The sequence below is a fragment of the Triticum dicoccoides genome, chromosome 2A, assembly GCF_002162155.2.
Source record: "Triticum dicoccoides isolate Atlit2015 ecotype Zavitan chromosome 2A, WEW_v2.0, whole genome shotgun sequence".
Classification (NCBI taxonomy): domain Eukaryota; kingdom Viridiplantae; phylum Streptophyta; class Magnoliopsida; order Poales; family Poaceae; genus Triticum; species Triticum dicoccoides.
The window spans coordinates 730,725,581-730,734,000 of record NC_041382.1 but is presented as its reverse complement, the minus strand read 5'-3'; positions in this window follow the sequence as shown (position 1 = coordinate 730,734,000).

Sequence of the window (8,420 nt, the reverse complement as noted above, 5' to 3'; positions counted from 1 at the left end):
ATTGGGGAGGGGAGGGTTTTTGCTTGGGGTAGGGGGCAAGAAATAGATTAGGATTAGGAATAGATCTAGGATTAGATACGGAATAAACGAAGTAGGAAAAGAGTCCTACTAGGACAAGGAAAAAGGAGTGGCTCCCTGGCCCCCTTGGTGCGTGCGCGCGCGGTGGCCTTGGTCTTGGCCGGCCGGCGGCTAGCAGCTTGGGCCTTTGGCCCAAGGCGCTGCAGTTTTTTTTTTTTAAAACGGTCTCGCGCGCAGAGCGACAAAATAAAAAAAATCTAAACGAACTCCAAAATTAATACAGTAAACTTTCCCCGACTCCTAAAAATGAGTCGAACAAAAAATGAACTTTACTCGGGGCCTAAATGCAAATTTTTTTTTTAAAACACGCATTTTTCCCTAAGGCAAATAAAACGCAAATAAAACTCCGGCAAAACCAAAATGGGTTTATTTATTAAATCCTCATTATTCCTAAATTTGGGAAAGTCATATTATTCCCTCTCTCAAAATTTTTATAGGAAAACTTTATGAAGATAATTAAATAAATCCAAATGATCCTATTTTCAAAATTTGAGAAATCCCAAATATGAAAATAATGAAACTTCCAACTCTCTCCGAGGGTCCTTGAGTTGCGTGAAATTTTCTAGGATCGGAAAATGCGAGAAAAACATGATATGCATGATGACCTAATGTATAACATTCCAAATTGAAAATTTGGGATGTTACATGGTAGCAGAGAGGCACTTGGCATGTAGTTTAGGAAGGGCCTGCAGTTCATCTTCAACCTGCACCCCCCCTGAGCCGCCAGCCACCACCGGCCGAATCGCCAGCCCCAGCGCCGCCTCGCCGCCCCGAAACAACTCGCCACCGCCGCCCCGGCCAGCCCTCTAGGCCCCCTGCCACCCCCCACCCTGAACTCTAAGATAGATAGTGGGGTACCTTTCCGGCGAGCCCCCGTCCCCGCTGCGGGTGGTTCTTCCTTAACTCCGGCGAGCCCCCCCAACCCCTGAAAATCGACTGACCCAAAAGTCGATTCAGTCGACTGAAGTGTGGCTTAATCGAAGTAGAGCAGCAGCACAAGCGAGGGGGAGAGCAGCAGCAGCAGCTGGGAGAGCGAGCGATCAAGCGAGAGCCGGAGCAGCAGCAGCGCGGGAGAGCGAGCGAGAGCCGGAGCAACAGCAGCAGATCCGGCTGGTATGGACGCCGCCGCTGAAGGGGCCTCGCACTGGGGAGAGCCGCCATGGAGATGTCGCCCGAGGCGCCGGCTTCAAGGTAGCCGCTCCATGGGGTGCGGGATGGAGCACCGTCGGCGCCGGGAGGTCGCGTTAAGGAGAAGGTGCGATGCGATGAGTGTACAACCTCTTTGGCGGCGCCGAGTAGGCCTCGGCTTCGTTCGAGGAGTGAGTAAGGATGTTGCGGTTCTGATGGAGTAGGATAAGGCGGTGCCGTGGGGATGGAGCATCCGCGATAGACGAGGCGATCGTCGGAGCAGCTCCTTGGAGGTGGAGGACGGGGCGGCTGAACCGGCGGGACGGCGAGATGGACGACGGATCCTCATCCAGGGAGGTGGACGAGGGATGTCGAGCTGTTGCGGTGGACGACGTCATCGGGGAAGAGGCTCCGGCTGGGCAGCGGCGACGTAGCGGACGGAGGAGGGTGGGGTTTCGCGGCTGGAGCGGAGAGGTTATGGCGGCCTGGGATTTCGAATGGTGAGAAGGGGGCGATGGGAGGGGGTGAAGCATGACTTGGGGACGCGCTTTTCCAAAATGTAGGGTGTATTACAAAAGTACCCCCCCCACCGATTTGAACTAGCGGCCCTTTCGGCTCAGGGTTAGAAGGGGGTTTTCGCATGTCGGGATTTGGCAGCTGGAGGGAGTTTTCGCGCGCGTTGTAATTTCAGGATAGCAAGGCGCGGGTTGTGAAGGCGCCAATTTTGGGAGCACGATATCTGAATTTTCGGGATATAACAAGACGCGGGTTGAATTTTCGGGACAAGCCTAACGTGTAGTAATATTGTACTTGTACGTACCAAATCAATTCACACTTCCCTCAACCAAAAAAACAAAAAAAAAATAAAACTATACACACCACACAAAGAGCGAGTCTTGCCCCGTTTTACTATACAAACACTGGTAGAAAAAGGGCATGTTGTCCCGGTTCGTAAGGGCCTTTTGTCCCGGTTCCTGAACCGGGACTAAAGGGTCGGTACTAATGCCCTGTCCCTTTAGTCCCGGTTCAATCCAGAACCGGGACTGATGGGCCTCCACATGGCCTGTGCGCGGAGCCCAGGCAGGAGACCCTTTGGTCCCGGTTGGTGGCACTAACCGGGACCAATAGGCATCCACGCGTCAGCATTTCTGTGGCTGGGGTTTTTGTTTTTTTTGAAGTGGGGGGTTTGGGGGTTTTGTGGGGTTAATTTAGGTGTTTCATATATTGTGTTAGCTAGCTATAATTAATAGAGAGAAGTGTCCTCACTTATGTCCGTGCTTGGTCGACGCTATGTACTATACATACGTATAGAGAGGACTAGACACGCTAGCTAGCTAGTAAGCAAACGAAGGAAACAGAAGATTGTCATGAACATATATGCATACAGAGAGAAGTGATATCGACCACCTCTCCTTCTCCGAGAGATTGGTCGAACAACAAGTTCTCGTATATCTATCCGACACTACCGGCTACATATATACAATAATTATCTCTTACAAATATAATCATACGGACTCATGGTCCACATAGTATTCTCCGTCTTCAGCGATCACGTGGTCAAGAAAGAATGCCGCCAATTCCTCTTGAATTGCTCGCATGCGAGCTGGTGCTAGGAGTTCATCCCGCTTCCGAAACATCTAATTTGAAGAAGGGGGTCAATACATACATATATATATATATATATATATATATATATATATATATATATATGAATGAATGAAACTCAACACAAATGATGGTAATAAAATAAAATTGTGAATGTTGTTATTTACGTACTTCATATTGTTCGTCAGTGTAGCCCCGCTCACAGGTCGTGTGGCGGATGGACTCGCAAATGTAGTATCCACAGAAATCATTCCCTTGTTCCTGCCACAACCACTTTACAAGAAATAGAGGTCAATCAAACTGATAAGCAAGAATGACAAATGGTATTGATGAAACTAGCGCTTGAATCAATAGGAGATGCACGGAACTTTTTCTTCGGGCCTCGTCTCTTTACCGAAGTTGTGCTCGATCCGGAGGGCTAGAAAAAAGAACAAAGACTTAATTAATATGTGTGCATACCAAAACAATGAATGCATCAATTATCTAGTCAGCAGAAGCTTAACTAATATATATACCTGGCCGGACTCGGTTCGGTCAACGGAGACGTCATCACGGTCTCCTTCTTGCACCGGCATTGGGTCATCGGAGCCGTCCTCACGGTTTCCTTCTTGCACCGGCATTAGGTCACCGGAGCCATCATAATCATAGACAGCTACTTCCAGACCATCGGTGTCATTGAGAAACAACGAGCAGACGGCATCACTTCCTCGTGCGATTATGTCCCCCAACAACTCTTCTTGTACTTCGTCTCGGGCGGTGTCCATAGTTTCTACAAATATTAACAACATGGCAATTATTATTCAAACATGTAAGATGGATATATTAGTGGCAAACGTAGAACTAATATTAATTAGTGGCCTCGACGCTGCTTCTCTAGGGTTTGGGGTGGCCTCGACAATGCTTCAAGGATAAAAAAAGAAGAGGAAGAAGAAAAAAAGAGGAGAAGAAAGAATAGAGGAGTAAGAACTCCTGTATTCTTTCTTCTCCTCTTTTTTCTTCTTCTTCCTCTTTTTTTTATTGGGAACGAGGGTCGTCGAGGGTCGCCGAGCGGTAGAGGAAACCCTAAATAGCCAGTCCCGTGGGTGTGAGATACATGTGGCCGTCGGTGTCGGACACTACATCCATGTCCCACAAATGACGTGTGCGTCGAAGCCCGCGCCACTTGTGGGACGTGGATGTAGTGTCCGACACCGACGGCCACATGTATCTCACACCGACAATACTGGCTATTTAGGGTTTCCTCTACCGCTCGGTGACCCTCGACGACCCTCGTTCCCGATAAAAAAAAGAGGAAGAAGAAGAAAAAAAGAGAAGAACAGAAGAAGAAGAAAAAAAGAGAAGAAGAAGGGTCGCCGAACGGTAGAGGAAACCCTAAATAGCAAGCATCGTGGGTGTGAGATACATGTGGCCGTCGGTGTCGGACACTACATACACATCCCACAAGTGATGTGGGCGTCGAAGCCCGCGCCACTTGTGGGACGTGGATGTAGTGTCTGACACCGATGTTACATGTATCTCACACCGACGATACTTTCTATTTAGGGTTTCTCCTCTACCGCTCGGCGACCCTCGACGATCCTCGTTCCCGATAAAATAAAGAGGAAGAAGAAGAAAAAAAAGAGTTGGAGAAAGAATAGAGGAGAAGAACTCCTCTATTCTTTCGTTTCCTCTTTTTTTCTCTTCCTCTTCTTTTTTATCCTCTTCTTCCTCTCATGTTCGACGACCCTCGACCCCTCGGCGACCCTAGACCCCCTCTCGACCCCCTCATGTCGAAGTTATCGGGTAGGGAGTATATCGACAACGACATACCCGATACATACATACATACATATCACATGCATCCATACATATATGAACGAAATTAATATCTACTAATTAACAACCTAAATAAAAAAACTAATACATATAGGAAGAAGAAGAAAAAAGAAGAGAAGAAAGAATAGAGGAGAAGACTTCCTCTTCTTCCTCTCCTCTTCTTCTCCCTCTTCTTCCCCTTCTTCCTCGCCTCTCTCATGAATGTCCGACGTTCTCGACCCCCCCCCACGTGTCGAAGAAAAAAAAGAAGAAGAAAAAGAGGAGAAGAAGAAAGGAATAGAGGAGAAAAGATAAAATATAATATATATTCTATTTTTCTCTTCGTCTCCTCTATTCCTTTCTTCTTCTCCTCTTCTTTTTCTTCTTTTTTCTTCTTCTTATTTATATCTCCTCGTCTTCCTCTCCCCTCTTCTTCTCCGTTCTTCCTCTTCTTATTTCCTTTTTCCTCTCATTCTTTTTCTTCTTCTTGTTTCTTAAAAATACATGAAGTAGTATTGCTTGTTTTTTTAAATAATGTTCAAATAGAAATTTTAGAAAAAAAGTAAAGGTTTTGCCTAATTCATTGTTCATATGAATATGCAAACATTTGCATATTTACAATAATCAATATCACCAAAAAATCTATGAACAAAAAAATACTATTTTTTCTATTAACCTATCTTTTGCATACATATACACACATACATATACTATACATATACATATACTCAATAAAAAACATATATGAATTTGCAAAAAAATTAAAAACAGGGGGGAAGAGGGGGGCGGTGCCGGCCCTGACCAAAGCGAGAGGTGACGACGGCGCAGGGCGGCGACGGCGTCAAGGCGGCGCGGGGAGGTGACCGCGACGACGCGGGGTGGCGCGTGGCGACGGAGTCGGGGCGGCGCGGGGTGGCGATGGCGTTTGGGCGGCGCGAGACGGCGTCGGAGGCAGGGCGACGACGGCGACGATGAGGCGCAGAGGGGCAGCTTGGCAGCGTCGGGCGAGGAAGACAAACTGAATGGAATTTTTCACAAGTGCTAGTTATATAGCAAAGGCATTGGTCACGGTTCGTGGCACAAACCATGACCAATGCCCCCCTTTAGTCCCAGTTGGTGCCACCAACCGGGACCAAAGGCCTATTTTTAGCAGCCCAAAGGGCGGGAAGCGGCGGCCTTTAGTCTCGGTTGGTGGCACCAACCAGGACTAAAGGGGGCATTGGTCACGGTTTGTATCACCAACCGTGACTAATGCCCCCCTTTAGTCCCGGTTGGTGCCACCAACCGGGACCAAAGGCCTTGGGCGGCTGCTGAGTCGAAAGTTTAGTCCCACCTCGCTAGTTGAGAGGGGTGCGCAGTGGTTTATAAGCCCCACTGCCGCACCCCTCTCGAGCTCCTCTCCATTGCAGGCTTACAGGCCTAATTGTCACTGCTATGCCTGTGGGCCTACTGGGCCTCCTGCGGGCCTGAATCCTGGCCCTTGGATGGGTTTCTAGTCGTATTCAGGCCATGAGGGCCCAGTAGGTGGCATTTTTTTGTTTTTTTGTTGCTTTATCTATTTTCTTTTGTTTTTTGCTTTATTTTTTTAATTCTTTATGCTTTTAGTTTTAGAAAAATTATAATTTTTTTGTTAATGCCATTAGTTTTCAAATTTGAAAACACTTTTTTTTGTTTTTTTTGTTTTCTTTGTTGCTTTATTTATTTTATTTTGTTTCTACTTACAACAAAATACTTATTGTTGCTATTTTTTCCAGTTTTTTTGTTTTGTTTTCTACATTATTTATTTTCTTTTGTTTTTTGCTTTATTTTTTTATTCTTTTTGCTTTTAGTTTTAGAAAAATTATAAACTTTCTGTTAGTGCCATTAGTTTTCAAATTTGAAAACACTTTTTTAGTTTTTTTTGTTTTCTTTGTTGCTTTATTTATTTTATTTTGTGATTAGCTTTACTATAAAAATAGTTTTTTTCCTGTTTTTTGATTTGTTTTTTGCATTATTTATTTTCTTATGTTTTTTGCTTTAATTTTTAATTCTGTTTGCTTTTAGGTTAGCAAAATTATAAACTTTCTGTTAGTGCCATTAGTTTTAGAAAAATTATAAACTTTCTGTTAGTGCCATTAGTTTTCAAATTTTAATAGTTAAAATTTGAATTCTTTGAAAATTGTTTGAATCACAAGTTTGTGATTAACTTACTAAAAATGAGAATAGATTCGCTTATAGAGAAAATTCAACCTAAATTCCTAGTAAATTTCTATGAATTTCAGAGAAATTCACTATGAATTTAGGTTAAACTTTTCTCTATTAGGGCATCTATTTTCACTTTGAGAGGAGCTCAACAAGGCAGAGAGGGAAGGCCTTATAAACCGGTGTGAGCTCCCTTCGGTTGGCGAGGTGGGACTAAACTCTACCCGCAACGAGGACCAACCCTTTAGTCCCGGTTTGTGGCATAAACCGGGACTAATGGTCATGGGCCAGGGGCGAGGAGCAAAATTGGCATGGTATCATCATAATAGTTGCGGGAGAAAGTCTTCACTTTTTCTTTGCTTGTGTCATTTGCTTATTGCGCCATAACCATGGATAATCTTCATTGTTTATCAGGATGCTTGGGTTAGCCTTGACATTGAAGGGAGGAATTTCATGAAACTTTTCATAATCTTCAGACATGTCTGTCTTGCCGTCCACTCCCAGGATGTCCCTTTTTCCTGAAAGAACTATGTGGCGCTTTGGCTCATCGTATGATGTATTCGCTTCCTTATCTTTTCTTTTTCTCGGTTTGGTAGACATGTCCTTCACATAGATAACCTGTGCCACATCATTGGCTAGGATGAACAGTTCGTCAGTGTACCCAACATTTTTTAGATCCACTGTTGTCATTCCGTACTGTTGGTCTACCTGTACCCCGCCGCCTAACAGATTGACCCATTTGCACTTAAACAAAGGGACCTTAAAATTAGGTCCGTAGTCAAGTTCCCATATGTCCACTATGTAACCATAATATGTGTCCTTTCCGCTCTCGGTTGCTGCATCAAAGCAAACACCGCTGTTTTGGTTGGTGCTCTTTTGATCTTGGGCGATCGTGTAAAATGTATTCCCATTTATCTCGTATCCTTTGTAAGTCAATACAGTCAAAGATGGTCCCCTGGACAACAAGTACAACTCATCACAAATAGTGTTGTCACCTCTGAGACGTGTTTCCAACCAACTGCTGAAAGTCCTGATGTGTTCACATGTAGTCCAGTCGTCGCACTGCTCCGGGTGTTTGGAGCGCAGACTGTTCTTGTGTTCATCGACATACGGGGTCACCAAGGTAGAGTTCTGTAGAACTGTGTAGTGTGCTTGAGACCAAGAATATCCGTCCCTGCATATTATTGAGTCTCTTCCAAGAGTGCCTTTTCCAGTCAGTCTCCCCTCATACCGCGATTTAGGGAGACCTATCTTCTTAAGGCCAGGAATGAAGTCAACACAAAACCCGATAACATCCTCTGTTTGATGGCCCATGGAGATGCTTCCTTCTGGCCTAGCACGGTTACGGACATATTTCTTTAGGACTCCGATGAACCTCTCAAAGGGGAACATATTGTGTAGAAATACAGGCCCCAGGATGACAATCTCGTCGACTAGATGAACTAGGATGTGCATCATGATATTGAAGAAGGATGGTGGGAACACCAGCTCGAAACGGACAAGACATTGCGCCACATCACTCCTTAGCCTTGGTGTGATTTCTGGATTGATCACCTTTTGAGAGATTGCATTGAGGAATGCACATAGCTTCACAATGGCTAATTGGACGTTTTCCGGTAGAAGCCCCCTCAATG